The sequence below is a fragment of the Haemaphysalis longicornis genome, unplaced genomic scaffold (genome assembly GCF_048455015.1).
Source record: "Haemaphysalis longicornis isolate Haplotype H1 unplaced genomic scaffold, Haemaphysalis longicornis Haplotype H1 scaffold_13, whole genome shotgun sequence".
NCBI lineage: Eukaryota > Metazoa > Arthropoda > Arachnida > Ixodida > Ixodidae > Haemaphysalis > Haemaphysalis longicornis.
The window spans coordinates 57,410,006-57,436,127 of NW_027526233.1; the positions used below are offsets into that span (position 1 = coordinate 57,410,006).

The 26,122-nt window shown below is 42.9% G+C and overlaps 1 pseudogene; it reads left to right on the forward strand.

Moving 5' to 3' along the window:
• Positions 1 to 26,122, forward strand: part of LOC144163849 (putative 4-coumarate--CoA ligase 1) — a 94,508-nt pseudogene that overhangs the window by 18,355 nt on the left and 50,031 nt on the right.

Consider the following 26,122-nt stretch of genomic DNA (forward strand, 5'->3'; position numbering starts at 1 on the left):
TACTCAGTTTGTACATACGCGGTGACAACCTGAATCTTCAAGGAGGCCAAATCAGAGGGTAAAAGCTGGGCTCTCACTTGATAGGAGGTAGAAGACGATATTATGTTACCAAAGGCACTACGCAATTGGTAGACGCAGAGGCACAAGAGAGAAAACCTCGCCAGTTTACTTTTGCAAGCTCAGAAAGGCATGACTACTCCAAACAGAATACTCTGGCGTAATGGGTTTTGAAGGTTTCGCGAATTTCTCTACTGCTTTGCTTTGCACAATAGTATTGTTTCTATAATGTAGTGGTAACCTAAAACAAGAGGCTGGCCCTACACTCTGCTTTGTGAATTACTTGAAGGAACGCTTGGCAGGCGACGCCCTAATTGTCAGCTGTGCGAGCATTTTACCCAGCACGAAAAAAAGGGCAATGTTAAGCGACAGAATTGACGTGAGAGGACATATAGCATTAACATATATGGTTATTTTTTCGATTGGTTTTTCAGTCTTCAAATGGCGTTCATGGTTGCCGATACAGCTCGGTAATTCTTAATGTACAACAAAGGTGCGAAAAAAGAATGCTGCCACTACTAAAGAAAGTTTTATCCATCGTTCCTGTGACCTATCAGTCATTTCTAGACATTTAATTTGCACGTCACCTCAGCTGCACTTCGCATTTTCTTTGCGTAGGGCTGGGAAATCAACAGGAGCTTCTCTGCGCGCAATTGTTTGATGATGCCGTTCTAGGCACTATACTTTGCAGCACTGAGATTGCTAACATTGTCAAGCCCATTCCCGTGGTGCCCACAACACGCGCTAAAACCGAAGGATGTTGGGTGCATACGTGCTGAAAAATTGCAAATTGAGACATGTAGCCGAAAATTTCCACTGAGCGGCAATGCGGTTGTTAATAGACGAGGAAAGTGAGCAGTAAGGGACAAAACGGGGTTTACAAATCGCGGTGGTCGTGCATGCATAGACACCAGGTGGTTGTGTCAATATTACCTGTCGCCGCATTGCTCTTTGCTGGGAAGTATTCTTAGACAGAGCCCTAAACCAAGTTGACACTTTACTAACACACTGAGTGCGGCGAACTGTACAAGTTGGTGTACATCGTTAGGTAGCGCTTGAAGCGGACGACAGCGGAGAACACAAACGACGGTCAATTGACACTGGAAATAATGGAAGCTTTCTATATAAGAAAGAACAATGAAAAGGGTGTCAGCCAGGAGTCGGTGGCACTATACATGAAAAAGAATTTCTGCTCTTATCAAAAGCATTAACTTAGATATTTTGTGGGTTGTTTGTTGACTGTTTATTATCAGCGACAAATGAAGTGGAACCTAAACCCACAAATAGCGCGATTTCTTTCCATAAAAGCAAAAATGGCGCGTAGTTTAGTTCCAAAAACAAAATTGGGAAAAGCAGATTTCCAAACATACCAATAACGCGCCATTATAAGATTTCTACGCACTGTATCTTTCAACTTTACACCTTGTGGTTCATGTTTACGTGTTCGCGTTTCATTTGACGCCGAGAGTACATTGTAATCATGTGTTTATTTATTCTCTAATCTTGTACGTTTTGTATTTATGGAACTGCCGTTTCGGGGGGTTGACCTGGGCACGTGTTCATTCCGCGATTATATTTGTGTTTATGCGTATATTAAAATCAGTTGTGGTTTAGCACCGTCGATGTCTTCTCTGGTGTTTGTCCCGTTTCACACCCTACATCACAAAGTATCAGCACAAACTGGCCCAACTGTCGTTTTTACTGAAGTTGGTAAACGTTGATGATGAAAACACCGCAATGGCAGAAGAGGAGAACGAATGGGCAAACACAGACACGGCACACAACGACACGGCGAACAAACGAGAATGCGCATTTTTAGCAAAAGCGTTCAATACGAATGTGACAGAACGTACTTGCGGGCCATTTGTGAAGGTATCAATCATATCTCCCTTCTCATGCATAGTGTTCTCGTATCCCCTCATACGTTGACCAAAAAAACTTAACTGCAGAAAAAAAAAATAGGCTAGACCAAAGTGTCCATACTTTTATTCAACACAGGTAATACAACAAGGGTTCTGTGCAATAGAAGATAATGCGGTTGTTCCCTCAATCCATGAAAAATTTTGGCAATCTGCCGTCGACAAGTTTTTTCCGTATATATTTGCTAAATTATAACTCTCTGTTAAGGTCTCTTAACTGACCACTGTTCTGTTGCACTTTGGCGTGTTCCTAGTTTTTGTTTGTAATTGTTATTTTAAACAGATGCGTATTGCTGTAGCCTTTAAATGAAAACTCATGGTAGGATCAGAATGCACGAAATCTCGCAGGGTCATTAATGAGATTGCTAAGCTCTTATGACGCAGAAAGCACTGGCATGAAGGCTGGAATTTACCGTAATGTTTAAGAAATAGTGCATACACAGGGGGTTCCATCTAATGCAAGTTTAGACGTTTTATTAGTTCGAGTTATTCAACCAGGCCATGGAACTGAGGGCATGGGGGGGCCTGCCATGATAATTTTTCAGACTGAACGACACGATAAATCCGAGTCAAGCAATTAAGTTAATAAAAAAAATCCGGTTTCAATAAAGGCGCGCATGGTATTAAAAATAGCAATGGGTTAGTTTCTAAGAACTTCTGTGAGGTTTTACTATAGCGATGACGCATTTCAGGCCCAAATCTTCGCTCATTCAAAAAAAAATTAGAGATATGTTTTTTTTGTTCTATTGAATTAAAATCGCTCTTCCGCGGTGGGAAATTTTGGAAGGTAAAGCGTGGTTATGTTTAGCGGTGCGCCGAACCGAATCCATGTACACGTTGTTGATACATAGGCGAAACTGGCTACAGCACGCTATAGGATTGATTTTGTATAAAGCCTCGGGTATTTTGGGGGCTTTAGCGAGCTTGAGCTAAGCTTGAAACACATTATATGCGTGGGGTAACCGGGACTAGTACGGTTCAACATGGGGACTAAGGTCACGTTCTGAGGATGAACAACGTGAACTTATAGCCGCAGGACATTGAAACCAGCTTTAACTTTAGCTTCGGTGTTGTAAGGCGAAAGTTGAAGTAACGCAACTTTGACCCCAATTTGGGGCGTTTGTAATACCACGGCGATTCGAGTTTGAGCGTCGTCATCCACACCCATCATGAAAAAGGGCTCATTCTACTCAACGCTACGTAAATTTCTTCTACGGGTGACGTCATGATACATCACGAAAAATATGGAGCCTCAATTACTGTGTTCCAAAAGACGCTCGCACATTTCTGCGGATAACTTAGGGAAAGTGATGCGTATCCACAGAGTTCTCCGTAACAATACTGGGAAATTGGACAAAGTTTTAAAGTCATGCAAGAATTACGATGCAGTACGCAATGTTCACGGATGTTGCTCTGACATGCAATCAATTATTTGTATTATGTGCCGGCAGAGCGGGTGACACGAACCGGTTAATCCCGGTGAGCGATCCATTTACAACATTTACATGGTGGGAGTAAGAGCCTCCTCGCAGGAAGGTCGCCAGCCACTGCCTTGCCTTCATCGGTGGAGGGCGATGTTCCCGTGGAGCAGCTGCCACTCGTGCCGCGTGACTATACACACAGCGCAAGTGCAGACGAAGATGAGTACATATGATCCATTCACATTTTCCGGACGGCAGTTTGCATACTGGCATGCCAATAGTGGTGTTCAACGTACGGAGAGCTCGTCGAAGAAAAATGGGGTTTCTGACAATGCCTATGCTTAGAGCAATGTATAGTGCTCTCGTGCAAAACTCAATGGTTAGCATTGCCACACCCCTAGGCAAAGCGTTCGTTAAGTTCTCGGCACAGTAGCGCGCAACCACACGCACGACACCGCGCCTTATGATAGCTTCTTGAAGACCAATTACGCTGACATTGGGCATAGAAAACGTATTCCAAAGGAAGCTTGCAATGTTCAGTTTTTTTTTCGGCGGAGCGGCCAAGTTATTACGTAAAAACAACATCCGCTTGCGTTTGCATATCTCTTCTATCATTGAACATCTAAGAGGTTTCTACAGAAATCTTCAGCTCTACCCCGCTGTGCATATAATTTTCTTTCATTTCTAGTTTTGGAAGTTTGCTTCTCCAGTAATCTCAAAATAAGGTAGACCATGGCAAAATATTTACATTACGCCCTCACTGATGGGTCCGTTGCGATTGTTTCTTTGGGATAGTGTCCTTCCCCTAGTGCTTCGACGGATTTTGACTTGATTGGCGGTGAAAACGGCACTAAGCTGTGCTTTCAACCACAAGGAATTAAGGCAACCAGCAAACCAACGGCCTTGCTTAATGCCCTATGTAAGATATGTCAGTTCAACAAGAATGCAGATGTTTGTTCCTGCTTAGCTGCCGGCGTCCTCTGATTTTTATGTGCCTATATTTAGCAGGAAAACGCATAAACCCACGCGAATTCGTTCACTGTACGGCACATTCGGACGTGTTCGTTCTAATCTTGTGTTCCCTAAAAAGCGGAAATTGTGGGGTCGGTCGACTATCCGACACAACTTCCCTTAATTAAGACCATCAGTACAGGTACATGTCATCACATTCATTGTACAACAATTGTTTGCATTTGTCAGTTATTAAGAGCGGGGGACACTCACGTAAGTTAGTTTTCGGTCCCACTTGTGCGATGGCGACGTTACACGTTTTTGAACAGTCAGCCATGATGTTGCATGTTTGTAAATGCGTTTATGCCATTCGCAAAACAAGTTTTTGTTCTTACGATGAAGGTTTCAAGCGTGGGCTGATGTTCATGTTGTATTAAGATGAGAACCTGAAGTACATCCTTTTTGCAAAAGAGCCTTGTTAATGTTGCAGTTGTTATTGCGCGGTAAAGAATATGGATGCCAGTGCAAAGAGTAACTATTAGTGGCTCACGTTTATCCCTCTAAACATGTGGACCACGGGCGAAAGCAAATTACACAGTGCTTATGGGAACGTTACCTCTAACATTTCCTGCGCCTGCATTCTGGCAACATCTACTGTAAGATTGCATTCGATCGTTCCTTCATTTGAATCGCACCCATAGGCTGCCCAGCCGACGTGCCTTCGATGGTGAAAATGATAAACTGTGCGCCGGCAAATCAGAACTTCAGTGTGGGTCCATTTTTTTGTGCATTGCTCTAATCTTTTGTGCTTCTAAACTTTGTCAGCGCAGCATCTCCATATATAATAGCTGAAAGCAGCTGCCTATTCAAGTGGTTATTATGTCGTGAACGACATGTAAAGACGGGCCAGCCGCCGATTTAGGCCGAGGCAGTGGCGCAGCAGCCACTAAACCTTCGACTATAAAGGTGGAAACGTAGAGGCAAACTCGGTGCATAACAAGTGATAACACAAACGCTGCTGGCACTCCAGTGGCTGAAGGTCATTGCGACGCAAGAAAGAACCTTGAAAGATGTAGGCTAGTGTAGCTTTTTTTCTGAAACGTAAGTGTGATCCGAAGCAATTTGAAACCACTACTCCACAGTAGCAGCCCAGTTTACTACGAACAGTTCCATGTTCGCACATTGCAATAGTATAACAAAGGTTTTTGCCGTTGTTGATCCAATATGCGTGGTACGTATTTACTAGAGCCGTTTTTTACGAATGGGTAACTTTGATTCGCTTATGCACGCGCTTTCCGAAATTCACAAGTGCAATGGTCAAAGCCGCATGGCTCGTGAACGTTTTGCACGTGACTAGACTGGTGCACACCAGCCGTGCAGAACCCTCACGCTAAGGACGCTATGGTCTTTGCTAGTCTGAGTTTGCTTGCTTATGTAATTGCGCAGTAAGAAGAAGAAGCGAAAGCGAAGAAAGCCACGCGTACACGGTGTAGCAAGAACATGCGGTGGAAGTAATTCGTGGAAGAGACAAAAAAAGAATAGAGAGAAAAATCCTGCAAATACAAAGGAGTGGGGAACAGTTGTGCAAATGTTTCTCCAGGCTCTCGCATTGTAATCACAGAAAGCACCGTAAGGGCCCTTATTTTTTTCTGTGTGCAAGTATCGTCTTCGCAGACGTGGGTAAATATATTCTAAAATGAAGACGTTTAGGCAGTTGATAAGCCAACAAACAGTTTATAAAAGCAGCAAACTCGAACAGACAGTTCTTCTTGATATATATATATATATATATATATATATATGCTCGGTAAAGTAAAGGTGGTTCCCATTTTTTATATAGGTACACCAGCGTTGCCTTTGGTTTTCGACCGCCAAAGGGACGTTCTCAAATGGTGCAAGCCTGCTACTTGCGGAGAGTGAAGTAAATTGTTCAGGGAACGGACAACCGATTTTTGTCGCATATATGTTCTCTAGCTGATATGGTAGCCAGCATTTTATATAGCCCGGTAGCCACCAGAAGTTTCTGAACAAATTGGCGAAAATATTTTAATTTGGCAGCAAACGTACTGAAATTGGAAGGGGAGCGGTTCGTTGCAGGAGGCGGACTCTTAGCCTTCAACCCAGCGTCCGGGCTAAATGGGGAAGCATGGGGAAACATTACTGCGTTGTTGTTGCCCTAACAACGCCACCGCCATGTTGGCTTTGAAGACGTTCTAATTGCCATGGCAACAATGCGAAAGCGCGCAGCTTGCGTGGGGGAGAGGTAATGCTCTCCTCTCTCATGCCGGTTGGATTCCTTCCCCTCTCCCCGTGTCCCCCCATTCCCACCCGGAAACCGCTGCCACCACCCCGCTGCCTCCAAAGGACAAGCCTCGCTCCGACGGCAAGAAGCCACGCCGCTTGAGCAGTAACGACGCCAGCTCGAATATCACTTAAACACTTTATTTGCGTTACGTGCGCGAACGCGACGTTCGGCGAGAAACACCGATGACCAATACAACACAGACAAGGTTGTCCGTCTTCAAGCACAGCACACGCACGACACAAGTCGTATCCTTCCGCTCAGCTTCACGTACGGCATACGAACGACGTTCTCACTTTTTGCTAACAGCACTCAAAGAGTCTTCGCGTTACGATTCATCCTGGTGTTCTTGGCGTTCCTTTTGCAGCACCGTAATGTCAGAGGGAGCACATCGTGCACATACGAGAAATCGCCCACTACATGAGACGCGCGTCGGCCTCGCTGCTCGCCTTGCGGAAGCAGCAACTGCGGTGACCGTAATCGCGCATGTGCGCCCCCAGTCGCGCCGGAGAAAAGCGGAAAGAAAAAAAAAGACAGGAGGAGTGTTTCCCTAGCACCACTGTCTCTAGGCGCGCAATAAGAGAACCGAAACTAGAAAAAGTAGCATTTCCCTGGCTCGTAGCGTCGAAACTTGACACTACTTTTTATATCGCTGTCACGTAACCTGCAAACCTAGCAGCTACTGTAACTGCTGAAATGTTTACTTACGCATTGAAAAACTTTTAACACAAATATTTGTACCAGGTTAAATTGTACATGTATTTCTAAGCATTATTTTGAAAATTTTACAGACACGCCGCCCGCCGTCGCGGGGTTGCTCTCAGTGTGGCTAACTGAGCCTTCATGCCCAGAATCAACGGCAGCGTTCAGTAAAGAGACCCAGTGAAGGAGCATTGGCAATTCTGCCTGAATCAGGAGCGTTGGTTCTGCCAAAATATTTGATTTCAGTTTCCAAATATGCCAACGGGAGGTTCAAAAAAAAAAACGCCGCGCCCGGGGAGAATCGAACTTCCCACCTCCACAACCTGAAGCCACATTCTATCTATCCTCTATCCCAACAGATGGCGCTTTCGTGCAAAATAGACCAATGCATTAAAAAAAAACACTTATAGGAACAGGAAAGCTTGCGATTAAAAATTTTAGCTGGGGACAACTTTTTATATATCTTTTTTCATTTCGCCTACGGACAAACGTATGTTGCCGAGCTACTCTACGTCATAGTTGCCAGCATTATTTTTGGGAGGGACACATACGGCTGGTAGATCTAAAAATTTCGATTTAAAAAGTTCTAGGGCGTTATCAGCAAAACCGTTTCTCGTCAATGAGCTCTAAGTGATGCCCTTTCATTTGGGTAGAGAATATATACTCGACAAAAATCGGCTGTCTGTCCCTTCAAAGCAGTGAGAGACGGGTGAGAGTACGGGCTAAGCCGTTTGAAGATGATTAGTAGCAAGGGGGAGATAAGGGTAATGCGGGAAACTAAGAGCATGTCAAGAAACCCAGTCGGGGCTTGAGCGAAATCGGAGGCCACTAGTGGCTGATTTCAATTAAATATGCTTGTCATGGTGAAGTGTATAAAATACCTGTCTGCCCTGTGGTAATACACTCTCTGTCACAATTAAACCGCACAAAAAATTCATAGCTCTCCAAAAAACCTTACAGCCAGACAGTAAACAGAAACGAAAATGCGGTGTGGAAGAGAACCCTACGGCGGTTTGTTTAAACGTTATCTCTTACCCACTGCCACCCTTGGTTGTGCTCGAAAGCGATGAAAAAAATTCTAAAAATCGCAACAGTACGTCATGTTTACTCAGTGGTAGAGACAAGTTATCTCTTGCAACCGGGAAGGTGTATGTCCTCGCTACCATGCTAGTCCGGTGTTCCAGGCGCTGTAATAGCTCTTACATCATGGGAAGGGGTGGGTCTGTCCATCGCGCATGACTGCGAACCTTTATGTTATCAGTTTAAATGGTGCAGCCCACCGCACCGTTCTCGTGGTGGGGGCGATTATACGTTGTTGAAGTATGGGGTTGCTCGCGCCATATTTGTGTTGGAATTAGTAGACGTGTAGTAGCAATGGCGCCGAGTTCACTGCAAAAGCTCGCTGAAACACACCCGAATTGCAGATGACGTAATGTAAACTATGAACACGGAATAAAAGCATTTTATTTATCGTGAACTGAGTGTTTTATTTCTTTAGGCTACACATCTATTTTACTTTCGACACGCCCAGTTCCGCTGGGCGTATCGACCATTGAGTGAATACTTTCTCCAACTGCTATAAATACTTCCTTTGTACCGCTGGCTTATTAAGAATTTTCGTTTGCTTACTTATTGACCTACTTTTCACAGTATTTGCGCTGTGCCAATTGCCGTTATAGGGAACACAGAAGCCTGTCAAGGTTTGGAGGGGGCTGTGCAAATAGCGCTACTAAGCTTCACCGTGGGATTATATGTAATAACAGAGGCATTTTTGTGGTTGGCGTCCATCCAAACATATCGCCGTGGCTAACGACTTTTGCTTCTATTTGGTGTCAGTACAGAATGTTTGTTCCATCAGCGATTTCCCTGAGTAACAGCACCATCACAATACTAATAACAGAATTATCCTGGGGAAACGGTCACTCATTACTTTGAAGACTCGTAGATAAATTTATGCGTTCTTTATTTCCATGCGACCTTTTAATATTTGCCGTAACTGCCCTTCCTTTAAATACTTCATTCTTAGCCTGAACAAGTCTGCATTTTTATCTAAATTAAGCAATAATTTTTATTTTGCAGGAGAGCTGCTGTATTAAATGAAAGATGGGGATGCAAATTACATCCTAACGGACGAGTCGCTCGCTGAAAAAGCTCGGAAAGTGTGCGAGGAACTGAAATTCACAGAAAAGGTGATTATTTGACTTTGTCACGAATATGCCACCTAACGCACAAAATATACCAATACGATTTGCCAAGTAATTAATAAGGCACCGGAAGGATTTCAGACTGCAGCAGCTACGTTACTACTAGGAGACAAGATTTGATTTACTGGCTAGGTTACCTAAGACTACACATCTATTCCGTAAAAAATTTAAAATTTCTCGAATGCAAAACAGTTACAAATGTTTGTGTGTAGTCCTTAGAATTCCACCACTGTCCGGCTGCAGACTGAGGCAAACGTGTCGTGCCGGCTAAGTGGCCGAGGAGATAAGGGGTAGAATATATTTGGAAACGAACATCAATAATCGATTTCCAAGGGGGATGGCAGCTGTGCGAACGGCATAACAGAAGTACGGTGGTTGTTCCAAATTGGCGGAAAGAAAATATCTAACCGAATGCGTAATGACGTCCAGCAAGACGCCGGAAGCGCGCGAATTCTGAAACAAACGATATCGATGAGGCGACCTGGAAAAAGAGGTGATTTGCTCCGCGTCGCCGCATGTTGGCACGCAGAGAGTTCCCGCTGGGTTAGTGGGCAATTGTACACGTGCACCTAATTACGGCACCCTCCAAGTCCGGTGAAAGTTGCAATGCTTACTCGGCGTTGGGTTCTTTGTGCCCTGTAGATGAACGTCACGAAAGACTTCGTGCCTTGCAAGATTGGTGTTAAAAACGTCATCATCATCATCATCATCATCATCACCAGCCTATCTACGCCCACTGCAGGGCAAAGGCCTCTCCCATTATTCTCCAATTACCTCGGTCCTGTGCCAACTGTGACCAATTTATCCCCGCAAACTTCTTGAACTCATCTGCCCATCTAACTTTCGGCCGCCCCCTGCAGCGCTTGCCTTCTGTAGGGATCCACTCTGTTACCCTTAATGACCAGCGGTTATCTTGTCTTCGCATTACATGCCCTGCCCACGTCCATTTCTTCTTCTTAATTTCTACTAATATGTCTTTAACACCAGTTTTCTCCCTGGCCCACTCCGCTCTCTTCTTGTCCCTTAATGTTACACCTATCATTTTCCGCTCCATTGCCCGCTGAGTCGTTCTCAATTTAAGTTGAACCCTCTTAGTAAGCCTCCAAGTTCCTGCCCCGCAGGTGAGTACCGGTGAAAAACGTGAAAAACGTACAATGTAATAAAACGCCCATTGACTACACATTTACCAAATGTTTGTTTCAAGCTTGTAATCCATTTTAGAGGGAGTTTCGCGTAAAATATAAAAACAAGGCTTAGACCTTGCGACAAAAATTGAGACACGTACACCGGTATTAACTGGCAACGACCCTCGTTATTTTCACCCCTTTATCTACGTAGTTTACACAGCTGCCACATTCTTGTTCGCATAACATTAAAAGTGCATTAAAAGGGAAGGGAGGCATTGACATGCATCAAATTATTGACTCGGTTCAATGAAATACACTCATAAGAAATATTTCGCCACGTATTTTCTCTTCTCCTTGCAAATTTCCAAGCACGATTCTGGTCGCCTGGCGCCCCTACCAAGTGAATGCACAACTTCTCTTTACCAGACACTTCTCATGCGGTTTCTCTCACGTCTCATTCCTTTCAAGATAGCACGCTAGAGGTTAGGTAAGGTAAATTAATTTGATCGCGTTCCAGTGCCCCAAGTGGGATGCCTTGATGCCAGCGCTTCCGCACGGCTGAGATGCGCGTGAACCGAGGCCTCCGACTACAACGTTTATAGAACCACGTTGCCTTACCCCACGAGCGTTCCAAGCGAAACGCGGAACCTATCTAGTGGCACCTGTCATTGATATTGCGGTTAGATTTTGTCGAATCCCGCCAGGTAGCGCGGGCAACAGCAGGCGATGGTTTTCTGCGGTTATATGTAGTATTTTATTTGATATCCCCAAAAGCAAGCATCCTTAAATTTTTAATAAAGGAACACTGCAAATGGCACTTATGTATTCATTTTCTGTCTTATATTCGCGTTATGTCTTGTTCTTGTTCAACAATGTTGACAAGAATGAATATTAACACCTGAAATAAACGTATAGATATGGCTGGGAGTATATATGACTATTACGTAGCATTAGTTTCGCTTCGGCCGGCTGGCTGAATCGAGTGACAGACATACAAACATGCAAACAGACCTAAATTTTTTTATTCAAATAGTCCAAGAAAGACTGTCGTCTTTAAAAAGCTCGTGAAGAGGAAGTAACGGCTGTATGTAATAATTCCTTAGAAACTTTACTATCTCTCAGAACGGCAGGTGGGTTTTGCCAAAAAATTTGCAACAGTTACTAGTCTAGGCTGCGCACCTAGTAACTGCTGCATGTTTAAAACTAACATTACCTGATAGTTTCAAAATTTTTGTAAATTATAAAGCAATAACTACACCACCTTTTTAACTCAAAATTGCAATTAAAACATTTTTGCGAATCCACATGTTGATTGTGCATGCTTACAAATTACGGCATCATTTTGAAAGTATTGCTTTAATATTTTATATTCGCCACCAGCCACACTAAATTTAGAGGATATTCTGCTGCTGGCTATAAGGCCTATAATACAAATGTCAGTACAGCAAACGATTAAAAACAAATAGTAGAGTATCTGCTCCAATCGTTGCAAATTTCGATAAAAGACTATAGTCTTTATCGACATTGGATAAGTAAATGTCTCCCTTCACTTTACATCTCACCTCACGTTGTTCCTCTTGCGTCGCACTCCTCCCAAGGTAAAGACGTGAAAGGTTTGCAAAAATGAATTTAAATTTACCGCGTTCCACTGCTCCAGGCCCGGCGCTTCCATGCCAGCGCTTCCGTACGGCGGAGACGCGCGTTAATCCAGGGCCCTATTTCAACTCTTACAGAACCACGTTGCGGTACTCCACGTGCGTTCCAAGCAGAAGGTGGACCCTATATTGTGGAACCTTTTGCAATGGTGCTGCCTATTTTAAAAATTCCACGAAAAGCTATAGCAGCGCGGGCGACAGCAGGGGATAGTGGAGTGATTTTTTTCTGCAGTGGATGAAGAATTTACTTTCGCAAAAATCAAGCATCGATGAATTTTTTATAAACTACCACTGCAAATATCACTTATTTATTAATTTGTTGTCTTATATTTGCGCAATGCCTGGTTTTTCTTCAACAATGTTGACAAGTATGAACATTACACCTGACTTGGACGGGTAGATTTGGCTGTGACTATATCATGTCTTGTTAATATGACCACCTTCGTTACTGAGAAAAATCTTCCATAATGTGAGTCGTTCATAGTAATGAATCAAAGGTAAAAACACAAACATTAAGGAATATTCGTTTAAGCGAAGCTCATTTCTGGAATAATCGTCCAATGAAACATAAGGGAAAGCTCGGTCCATTTACGCTTATCCCCAGCCATTCTATCTACCTTACTGACTAGAGAAGCCTTGGCTTTTAAGCGCAGCGAATATTGGCACGAACTAATATCGTCCTGTTATCTTGTCGAAAAATAAAAGTGCGCATAAAACGAGGACACATGAGAAGACTACTAGACACACTGGGCGCAGTGGTGTCTAGTCGTCTTCTCGTGTGTCCTTGTTTTATACGCAGTTTTATTTTTTATAAGGTATGAACTAGCCTAAGTTTGTATTCTACTTAAGTTAGCTTGTCTCCTGTGCCTGAGGATTCCTTCTTTCCGGCGCATGGCGCCCTGGCTGATCATGTTAGATAGGGAAAGGGTGTCACCCTGTCGTCACTACAATACCATAGAATGTTGTTCGCTGATCCTGAATGTTCTCAATCGGTTTGGATGGTATGGAAGGAACAGCGTTCCGAGATAAATGCCTGATACTTGGGCAGAAAGTAAATTCTTGGCACGCGCGCGGGCCTCTGGTGTCACCAGTCATTTTTTTCTATTTCTTGCTTTGCGGACTCGTGCCGAATATAACAATACAAAAGTTCCTGTATTTACCGGTTTCTTCCCCAAAATAGGCGTCCATTGTCTGTACTGCGGGTTTCTATATTAACGGGGCAGAACTGCATGGCGAGAGACCGGTAGCCGAAAATTTCGTATATATTATGAGGGGTCATTATAACGGGCTCCGTATTAACGAGACATGATGGCTAACACTATTGCGCAGGCCGTGTTTTACTTGATCCGGGTGGAATAATCGAGTCACAGACAGACAGACAAACAATCATACAGAGAGACCAAAATTTCTGGGATTAGGTAGCCCAAGAAAGACTATCGTCTTTAATAAGCTATACTGGCTCTCGTCGTGCATCCCTCGGTTTTCTTTGTCAATTTATTTGTTGGTTGTTATGATGTGTGCGTGTTGAATGTCTCTATGTCGTGCTGCGCGCTCACCCGATCTGCATTTTCACGCGTAGCTGTTTACTTGATTATGTATGACCATTTATTAAAACCACTAATTACCTGTATTATACTGGGACAAGCAATGGTGAATGTTGTGTTAGTAAGTGCTGCCACAATTTTTTAAGAGTTTTGTAATTACTAGCGACCATTGTGCAAAATGCAGTGCCCTGCTACACTGCGAAAAAGGATGATCAGCGTAGCTGTGCAATATTAGAGTCGGCTAAGCTGCTAATTTTCATTAAATTTGTTTTATCAGATTTCTGCTAAAAGAACACTTACAGACATTTATTTGTAGCCAAACTGCCACCGTAGACAGCCATTTTCTGGCAGCAGACTATTATTCTGAAACGTTTACAACTTCAGTGTAAACTAACCATTCATTACGACTAAGTGAAACTTGGTTAACAGTAAAGATGTGTTATTAGCCAGTTCTTTAACCCTTTGTTTTGGGATGCTTTCAATGGCGCAAGAGTTACAGCTAGGTTTTTCTAGTCATAACTTCTTATAGTTCCCCATGCTAAACGGTGCAACAACAGTGTGGAACGGCCAGTTTTATAATACCACGCTTACACCTATTCTTTAAAGTTAGGTTCCCCTCTTAACAGTATTGCATTTGTAGGAAATAATTTTGATAAGGCAATATAAGCCGTCTTGTGACGAGCACCATAACATTGAACACATACGCACGATAATCGCACATACAATTTTGGCAGTAAGCGAGCGCTGTTAGTTTATTCTGAACAATTGCACTTGTTCAATATAACGTTTTGGATGTACAAAAACTCCGTACAATAAGACAATCACATCCGTCGTTTGTCCAAAAAATGGGCTGAATGGTTAAGCCAAAATTTGTGCAGGTGTTTGGAAATATCCTTCTGGTAGATAGCCTTCCGAACAATTTTAATTAAATACGAGAGAAAATTGTGCTCTCCAGAATAGCTTCCTCGTTTGATTCGTGATCCGGCTACAACCAACAGACGACGAAAACACTGCCTTAGCATCAGATATTGTTCAGGCAGATAGCCTTTCGATCAAGTTGTATGAAATGCGTCACAAAATTTTGCTCTCTACAATAGCTTCCCCTTTTGATTCCGGAGCCAACTGCAACCACGACACGACAAAAACAATCCGGAATCTGTGACCCCATCATAAAAATTAAGCCTCGGCCCCCAAATGATAAAAAAAGCCCATTATATCTGACCAACTTTTAATATATCAGCTCATTCTGCATGTGAACCTTAATTTACGTTTGTGTGGTGCAAGGATAAAAATCATTTCTTACATTTTATGTTGATCCCAGGTTTAAACTTGTTTTGGCAGATATATATGAACTGCCTACCTTTGAATGCAGGCCAAGGCTAGCAAAACAGAAAAACTTACCTCATCTCAATCAGCTTTTTTTCCCTCAGGTTGTGCTCGGGTACACGAAGGCTGAAAAAGTTTGTCTGTACTCAAAAACACTCGAACTCACCCATTGGTAAAAGTACTGGTACCCAAACACATTCTCCCGCGTGCTCGTACTCAATTTTTACTCACTTTTTCTCATGCTCATTCTGTACTCACTAGTATTCGTGTTCAATGTGTACTCATGAGCACTCAACTTATGTATATTCGCCTGTACTCGTACTCAATCTGCATTTACAAGCGTACTCAATCTGTACACATTCTAGTCGTTCTCAATCTGTACTTCCTCCCACACAAACTCAGATGTACAAATATTTATTTGAATTCAAAAGCATTTCTACTACTTTATTGCCGGAATCAACAACTTGAGTTGATTTGCCGCACGAGGTCTAGGGATTCGACTGAGCCAGAGAGCCAAAGAACGTCTCCAGAAGGTAGAATTTTATTCTCCGGTTCCTTTTTAACTATATTGCATAACTTAAACAGACCAAAGCTTTTTGGTTACCAACTAAAAGATCGAGAAAGATTGATTTCTGCATGAGTAGTGCGTGCTAGCAGTGTCCTATGAAGCAGCGTTAAAAGCTCCAAAAGAATGTGCAGCAAAGTCGGCCATTCTCGACCGGGCTTTCACTATGGCAACCCTGTGACTGGCGGTTGACGTGAAAGGCCACACCGCAGCAGAGGCATTAGAAAAAGCCGCACTTTTCCCCCTTAATTAACAACTCATTTTATTTTCCTTTAAGGGGCGCTACGAAATGCGTAAGACTTGTGCACACACTCCGGCAGCCGAATGAGTTATGCAACGCTAACGTTTGTAACTCGCGAGTATATGTAATCAAGAGTACGGCACTTCTGAGTACTTATATCACGAGTACATGCACTCGAGAGAACTGTATTCATGAGTAGTGTAAGCACAGATAGTGTACGCCAAGGTAGATTACTAACGCCGGTACTCACTTGTCATAGTCATCGTTTTTTTTCTGGGTATGTATTCCCGCATCTCCGACTTACTTTTCGTGCCTTGGTCTGCACGTTCTCATCAGGGTACGTACTTGTTTATTAACTAAAATTAGTTTAGTGACCAGTGAGTACACTAAAGTATGCCGCATGATAGTTATTGTGAGAGCAATATACGAAGCGCAAAGCTTGGAAGAGTAACATTGACTGTAAAAGAACGTACGACTTTACCTACAAAAATGCTTCCGAGAAACCACAAAGCAGTCATGGCTTTAAAAAGCATTAAAATTCAGGGGCACACACGTTCTCGCCAGAGTGAGTGTAACCGGACGTTTGAAAGTTTTACTTCCCTTGTGCAGATATATGTGGCCGCATTGCGTATGGCAAGCTAAAAATGAAAAAGGCTGGAAGAGCGTGAAACATCCCAGCTGCATTGCACGTGCTGTCTTTATGGGACGTCAATAATATCTTGAATCAGTATGCGAATACTTTTTTGTCTGCTGGCTACGGTCTTTTTCCTTTTAACTAATAGAGGAAATCTTTTCAGAACAAGTTGCGGGTATGATAAAAAATGCCTGTTTTTGTTGCACTAGGGTTTCACTTTATTCATTAAATTTGATTGAATTCTTTGTGAAGCATACTTATTCCGGCGTCTGTAGCAAGTTAGCGCAATTGAAAGGCCAAACGTTGAGGATAGTGTAACAATGCTTTGAGAAAAACATCTGGGGAAGGAGGTGCTTTCAAGGTTCGGGCCCCGCCTGGGCTTTGTTATGGATGAAGTGCAAATACTATAAATATACCCTTCGCCGTTCTCATGGTTCACGTCCGTGGTAGTTCCAGCACGCAAAAATACTAATTTCTTTCTGATGAGTGGAGGGAGGTGATATTTTTGACATGTCCACTTTGCCAACTAGTCTTCGGAGATATCTTCTTCGAAAGTGAGACAGTCGACTCTAATCTCTAGCTGGCATGACGTTTTCTCCAGGCAGCTGCTTAGGAAATGTTTACCAACAAGCTGATATTTTTTTTTCTTTTTTTATAGAGGTATTGTAACGCGTTTCGTTCTACCAGATCCCCTAAAATACGTGTGCAATTAACACTACTAAACCTCAATTTCTGAAAATACTAGGGCGGCACTTTTTCATGACGACCGCCAGTAATGTTAAGACCGCATTGTAGGCAGTGTCGTTAAATGCTGCTGAATGCATACTACTATCACAAGAAGTGATGAAAATCTGAACGGGGAATGTCGTCAGTATGTGCATACCCATCTGTATTACGGTCTCCTCTGATAGCAGCCGTAGTTTGCCGTCATATTACACAATTTATGCGGAACAAATATCCTGCTTTTGTGTTTCAGTGCGTAGCAAATACTTTTATATGACCGTTGTAACAAGTCCAAGTTCCAATTCGTAAATAATATTGCCCGTACACTAGGCCAGACGTAAGCTTTTGTCGATTGAGTGGCATCTGCTGCCAACAGATACGATTGCATTTCTTTCTAAATGGATCACTACTTGGTGCTTGCAGGTTCGCCTGGTCCTGGGCGAAGCACCCGGCTTTATTTCCGTTTCAGGTTTTGCTCTCCTGGAGGAGAAAAAGTTTCGCGAGGTGCCCGTACCCGACCCTCGGCAGGAGCTGGTGGGACTCATCTACACCTCAGGCACCACGGGACTGCCAAAGGCAGTGGAAGTGTCGCATTACTCTTTCGTTGCAAATTTGGTGCAAAACGCGTGCGTTTTAGTGTTTGTTCGACCTAAATAACGAAGATAATGACCCATGCTTTTTTATTTCAAGTGAGCGGTTTTTCCATACAAAATTTCGTGGCCTGTAAAAAGGTAGTTTGTAGTTTTCGGGTGCAAATTATTTCAACAAATTTGCCTAGTACTTGTTTCAGCGATCTACGCATCGTAAGGACGCCTGATGCAGTCTTTAGAATTGTAAATCATCAACCGGAGTTGTGTTTTCATGGGACGCATCAGCTTACCGAAGGAATACAAATTGGCAGAGCAATCAAATAGTGGCCCAATATTTATTTTCCTTTACCAATCCTGTTCTCCTTCCCAGTGACACTTGATATAAAGTTTAATAGTATGTATTTTTGTTTCCTCTTACAATATTGATCTTCCCCAGAAAGTATTTTTTCCATTTTTTGAGGTTAAAACTTCTTTATGCGTTTGTGGATTGATGTATAACATTGCATGAGAATTTTGCAATGAACAGCTTTAGTCGAACTTATTTCCGGCGTCAAAACAGTAATAAAAGCTTACACGACCATTTTTTTACATAAACTAATCATATATCATCGGGCAACCAAATATGAACTTTTGTGCGTCGTTTCATCTCCACCAAGGATTTTGCTAAGTTGCTTCATAATGTTTTTTTCTAGAACGACCTATCTTCATGTCAATTAATAAACGGTAACGTAAACAGGCCTCAGATGCGTAGCACAAAAATGTTGGTTTTCATATTTCTCAACCCTAAAGCATAAGACAAACTACATTACAATAACATCGTCATTAAATACATGATTCCTTGGTACGTGATCATTTATTCGTAAGGTTTTTTTGTTATGACGCACCGACACCATCCAGCTTCCTTTGCCCACATGTAGTTTCAAAAAAGAACAACGTCAGCATGGAGCATTGTATTGTGGGGTCATATAATCATTCCAAGTTAGGTACAACCCTATTTGAGTGATTGTTACGATGCTTTTGTGCTATCGTTACTTTCTGGTATTACTAGGTGAATGCATCGACGCATTTGTCTTGATGCCTGCTTGAGGCATCGCAACAAAACGGCCCTGCTTACAATGGATGCAGCACAAACTGTCACCCACGGCAAATAGAAGGACTAAGTGTCTTTTTGTTTCAAAATTACGCCTGTTCAACCGACCCTCCACCACGCCAACTCAATCGAGGCGATAGAACCCACTTAGTTTATACGCATATGTGTGCTTTGGAAATATGGGTCCCTTTTAAACTGCCGGATAAACGCTGTCAACGCTGCTGCTCGCAAACATTTATCCTTCTAAGAAAAAAATTATAAACGGAACTTATAAACGAAACGGAATACCCCAACAAGACGTACCACCCAAATATGGTTGTTGCCCTTTTCGTTTCAGAGAAGCGTATAGGGGACCCAGCTCCCTCTATTATGGTTTCATCCAAAATCGAATGTGCACCAAAGTTACTGTTGCAATTAGGTCGTCGCGTAGAGCATGCCTTATGAATACTCGTTCTTCTGTTTACCTAAAAGCAAGTACAGCGGGGTCAGCGAATGTTAATTAATTTGCTGTTAAAGATTAACGCAGCACACAGATATAGAGTTATACATAATAAATATGGAGCAAAATACCAGTGTACCAAAAATAGTACATTGGGTTATAAAAACTGTACAAAACATCTGAAGTTCAGTCTTCGCAGTACTGCACGAAAGTGGCTGAGAGTGCTGATTGTTCCTTTTTGAAATTAGATTTATTTCTCATTGTTTGGGAACGTGTGACTTGATGTTGGAGAGCTCTCAATGAAGACGGGTGGCAAGTTGTTACTTAAAAACGCCGGCTATACCTTCTTACATTAAGGAAACTGGCCCAGGGGATGGTGCCTGACTTTGCTTTGATCGCCTAACCGAACACATCACACGGCTGAACATCAGAACGGGTCTCTCGTTTGTTATTACACACTGGGCCACTTCAAGGCAGGTGTTAACACCTTATTTTGGCCATTTTCATGCGTAAACTTCTGCGTATTGCCAACTGTGCAAATAATAATTTATACACACAGTGGACAGTTGCTTGGATAGCTGGTATTGCTGCAGTAGTTTGGAGGTTCTAAATAATTAACGAACGAGTTACCGGCCCGAATAAGGAATTAGCCGTGCTATCGGCGGAAGTTTATTGGGCCCGCAGTTATTTTTTCTATATCCGGTCGGTCGGTTGTAGTTCTTTATCTAGACTTCAGGAATATTTTTTCATTTCATTTCAATAATTAAAAAATTAGGGGGTACAGGAGACATTACATAACGGGGTTGGGGAGATAACAGAGTTTCCAGGGGTGCTATTTAACAAAACATAAAGAAAACGAGAATACGAACACGACAGCAGGAAAATACACCCAAGGAATGTCTAAAATCAAATTACAAAAATGTACAAAAGTAACGTTTACAATTACAAAATTACAAACACAATTACAAATTACTAAAAGTTGTTGAAGAACCAGTAGCACCATGAAGTCACAAAAGTAGACTTTCATCCTTACTATATCATGGGAATATCGGTTCAAGCTTATCTCTTAACTGTTTGTTATGGGTTCGCGAGGCATTATGGGTGGGAAAAGCGTTCCATAGAATAATGGTATTAGGAAAAAAAGTGCGGCACCAATGCTGACGCACCGCCTGTTATCGGTGCGAATGGGCTATTGTGGTTTAGGCAGGGTGATATTCTGTAAGGAGTCCTTAGTAACGTCTGTCTTGATTGTGGCTGATACTTGTGAAAGAAATTGTGAAGCAAGCATAGACGAGCAATGACGCGGCGTGATTCAATGGTCGCGAGGGAAACGGAAAGTTTAAGTGCACTGACTCTGACATGATTCTAATAGTAAAAGGTCATAAAGCGGGCAGCGCGGTTTTAAATGGCTTCAGTTTGAAGGGTTAGGTATTGGGGGGATGGATGCCAGAAGGCTGATGTATATTGCAGTTTCGACCAAACGAATGTTAGAAAAGATAGTGTATCAATTTCCTGGGCAGCAATTTTTAATTAAGGTGAATACATCCGAGAGTACGCCAGGCTTCTGAGCAAATGCTGTCGATATCCGTTGCCCAAAAACGCGATGACGTCATGTGCACCCCCAGATATTTTATGGTATGACTGAACTGATCGGAACATTGTTGTCGCGACACGTGCACTGAGATATGGCATGTCTTGGAGAAAATGGGTGTGATTTGCGTTTCGATGGGTTTAATGGCATGCGCCATATGATACAGCCCGATGGAATTCTGCCTAAGTCAGATTGCAGGTTAGGATGATCATCATCGGCCTACATGGTTTAGTACACTACGGATTCACATGCGAGGAGTCTTAGGTTTGCTGTACTGTGTATAAGGAGATCATTTATGCCTATTAAAAAGAGTAGAGGTGAAAGGCTTGCACTCTGCGGGACACCGGACGTAACGCTGGTAGGCAGGACTTGTGCTCATTTGCAAGTGGAATTCTCTGCGTCCTTTTAGAAAGTGTTCGACCCATGATATCAGCTCAGAGGAATGTTGAGTGATGATAGATTAGCAAGCGTTTTGTTGTGATTGGCACGATCGATTGCATCAAAAAAAATTCAAGAAAATTGCGTCTACTTGATGGTTATTGTCAATTTCTGTAGTATAGCAAGTACGAATTCTGCAAGCTGGGTCTCGCATGAGAACCGCCTACAAAAGTGATGTTGGTGCTGAAGTCATTGGTGTGTTTTCTTGTATTTCTGTTTACCCCTGTAAGTAGATTACTCAGTGATTGAGAGCTTAGAAGAAATAGGTTGAGGTGCAGTTTAACACAAGGCACTCTTAAGATTAAGCTGATTCCCACCGAAGATGTACCAACTAGCACAGACCAGAGCCATTTTACTCTTAAGATTGTTTTATTCTTGTGACCACTACCAAGTGCGTAACTGAAATGAAAGCGGCATTATTCACAACGTTTTGTTGAGAATGTCGCCGGTAGCTGCAATGATTTTCATATTGAACCACCACTATCAGGTTCCTCAAACCACGAAGGTTTCGTTTGCACAGAAGATGGCGAGTGGTAGAATTGAGGGCTTCCTTCTCATATTACATGTTGCCTAAACTAAATATCCATTAGTAACAAATACAATGCTGGACCACAAAGTAGCGGCTCACCTCCCCAAAAGATGAAGGCGGCAAGCGAAAAGTAGATCAGCTTTCTTGGAGGCAATCGCAGCGGTGCCATGGTGGTGATTTTATTTTGTTGACCAAGACAACAACCCCGCAATATAATTTAAGGCCTACTGGGGTCATGTGCGATAGCTGCGGCATAGGAGAAGGTATGCGTGCCTAGGAATGGTGTCCCGTGTTCCGCGAGCCGCGCACAAGAAAACCACAAACAGGCAAATGAATGGCACAAAGCTCATTCCACTTCCCTCCACCTCAACAGCCCCCTTTGTATTGGAATATCTTTAGTGACCGTCTTGCACGCACACCATAGGCGACTAACTGCTCTGCGAGTGTTGATGCGCGCATGCTCGTTGCAATTGCCGTCCTGTCTCGCTGTCAAAAGTTGGTAGCCAATTTGCTTTCGGCAAATTCATTCCTTTTTACAGCGGAAATGTATGTGTTTCACGCTTAGCAGCCATGAGTTGCCTCGTTTCTTGGCGAAAATGATTTCCTTAAAAAGCGATAACATAGAGCTGTGTGGGAGAACCCATCGACCTCGCGCAGCGTATCTTTTGTGGCAGATGCGAGTGGAAAAGTTTATACTCACTCCTGGCCACATCTACTCGTTTGCTTTCAGTATTCTTGCCATTATCATGGGCAACTTCTTAAAGAAGCACAATGTTTCAAAAGCTGGCCTGAATAAACATGCTGGCTTGACTTGGAAATTTAAAGGGTATTTTCTTTTATTGTATAGCAAAAGAGGAAGCCGAGACAATAGGCCATGAGGCCTGCCGAGTTTTGCGTCCTCTTAGCAGATCAAAAGCCATCAGCGAGCACGCACATAAACTAGATGTAGAATAAGACTGGGCACCGAGCCACCCGAAATGGCAGTCTATCTTTACACACATCCCACACACAAAGAAACCCCAATTCACAAGTGCGGCAATGAAGAAAGCTTGTGATTGCGTGTAGCCCCTGACACACTTGAGAGTAAAACAAATGAGAATAACAAGGAATCAGCAAATACGTACAGGTGTCGCAAAAAATAAAGGGAACACGTGTTGCAGATATTTAGGGGATTTCTCTGCTAATGCCTGGACAGCAACCTCTAAGTGACTATTCAAGAAAGTAATTCTAAAACAAAATTGCGCCCCACATATTTTATTTTTGCTGGCGGCCGCATCAAATAGACATTATTTTATTTTCAGGAAGGACTGCCCTGTATAATTTTCGGGGCGCCTGTACATCAAACAGATGCTACAGTCGCGTAAATGCAGCAAAAAAGAGGAACCCAGCTTTGCAGACATCCTATACTCAAAGAAACATCAACTGAAAAGCTTTGGTATGCAAGAGCGGAAGGTTGGGCGAGTTGGCAATACAATGCATTGGCGGGAAGCGCCAATTAACACGAGGACAGAGAAGAGAAGAAGAACATAGACGAGACGAAGCGCTACTGTCAACAAAAATTTAATTTTATACGATACCACTTATATACAACAACACGGTGTTGTTATATGTATGGTTAAATACAACAACACAAGGGACATATCATGTAGCCTAAAAGATAGCCTTAAAACTGTACATTCTCACCAGAAATACAAAGCCATTTTACGCCATCCCGCCACGAGCCGGTAGATATTTCATTTCTACGCCGACACAGAGAGCAGACTATCTCAGAAAATATCTAAGCCGCGCAAATTCTCATATTAGGTGACGACTGCATCATCGTTCCTGTCCGTTTCACTTTAGATGTGGTTGAAGCGAACGCCAAGCAGCAGCTACCGATTCGCGCCGTATACCCCAACCCCAAACGTTAGGTCTGTAGTGTGCACCCGACAGTTACTCTGGGTATTTTAGAAAAGTGGTGCGTACCTGCAGGGTAACACGTACTCGCAGTGTCGGATTGCTAAACATAGAATCAATTACGAGGAAGCTTTTACGAGAAAGCTTTTGTTTCAGCTTCGAATTATCGAGGGATTTCATCTCTTGAATTGCGCGTACAATATCTTGTACCATCACGCCACTTTTGAATTAGTCTAAGATGCCAATTAGGCACCTTCGAATCATAAAACGTACACTGCGCCAAAACCTCTAATACACGTTTACTTTTGAACCGAAGGCCTAATCGATTTAAAATGAAATAGACGCAGAGTTTGGTGTCTAAGTAGCAAATAGTAGAGTAGTGATTTTACAAAGGGTCACGAGCTACGTCTTTTGTTGCACCATCAGAACATACTAGCGGCAATGGTCACGCGGCTCGACAGCAGGTGCCGTGAATGTCGGAAATACGTCATAGGAGAGGAAACGGCCACAGATGCTTGGTAAGAAAGTATAAATAGAAATTCAGAAATCGCGCCTGGCGCGCAAGTTTTGTGAGCCACGACCGGGACGAATGGGACTCCACATGTCGCAGCAATATTAGTTTGTGCCGGTCCTCCACCTTCTGCAAATACCGCAAACTTTTGCGGCCGATTGTTACTTGCTTCTTTAACAGAAATCAACGCCCATGAGAAAAGAAGCCATAGGTGTTTGGCGTAGCGTTGTGACCTATTCTTTAAAGAAAGAATATGTTTGAGAGTTGTTCTATTTCGAATCACGCATTTCACGCTATACTGTGTCTACCAGATCTAAAACTGCACTATTTACAGGTCGGTCGTGCCGGGCGAACCGACGGACATATTTCTTGGCTGGAACCCCATCACGCACATCTCTGGATTTTTGTACATTATGGCGATTGTCTGCGCCGGTGCGTCATCAATAATTGTTTCTCCTGCGCTCACCTATAATGAGTTCATCGAGGTTTGCACCAAATACCAGGTGTGGTACCCTGATACTTAGGTGTAGGTACGGCTCCAGTGCAACTACAATTTTGTGTTTGCTTGACTTAGTTATTCCACTAGGATTTTGTGATGTCTGAGCTATAGTCCAATAAATAATCTTGTACACCTTTTTTCTTGTACAGTACTGTAATATTTTGGCGAGCATGTGTATTTACAAACACACGCCTTGGCAGGTTCTGTATAAGGGATCATTACTGGATGTTCTTAAGTTTATGTGTATAATCAGTGCGAATTTATTTTACGCAGAGCCATTGCGTTTTCAATTCTCTCTTGTTAGACGGGGTGGTTGCTAATACTTTTAAACGCTTTTATTGTCGAAGCGTTCCCACCTAGCCGCCAAAGTATAGCCATTGTTCCATGATGCCGTATTTTCAGTGGAGGAATGACCGAGTTTTTCTCTGTATTTACACTCCCATCGCGTTCATAGACCAGCTGCGACATCTAAATGAATTGCGTTGCTTCCGTTCTATTAGCCTCAGCCCGTCATTGCATAAAGTTCGTATTAGAACAGTTAAAATACGTTCTCAGCTGATCAAGATATCTTGCACCGGCGACATTCGCAGTGTACGCAATACTTCCCTGCTTCTTACATTGAGATGGTAAAGCAAAGTAAGGAGGTGTGCCAGAGTTTGTGCCCTAGGAAGGTAAAAAACGTGCGGACTCTCATTGAAACTTTTTAAGCGTGGGGTTATGTTTTTCTAAACGAGTTTGTTAGGAATCCACGGGACATGTAAGTCGCCTGCAAGACAAAATGTCTATTCATGTTTCTGAACGATCTTTCTGGCTGCTTAAGAAGGCGCAGGGTGGGTGGGTACGCGGCGATCAGCGAAGGTACTCAGACAGTGCGCAACTGGTCCTCGCTCCGAACTCGTGCATGGGATGGGACTGCTTGTAAAGATGTCTTCGAGAGGACTCACTGTCCATCTTGGGAACCATACCGGTGCTAGAAACCTGGTACAATATTTTTATTTCTGAAATTTGATGCAAATGTACTGGTACGAATTTTTTTTGGCAGTCATGCCTACTATACCTGTTAGGCTAATGCTTTTTATGAGTACAAAATATTCGACGCAATGAACGAAACATTCACTTATCTCCACGAAGTGAATCATAACGAGTTGGCGAAGCACTGGGGATCGTT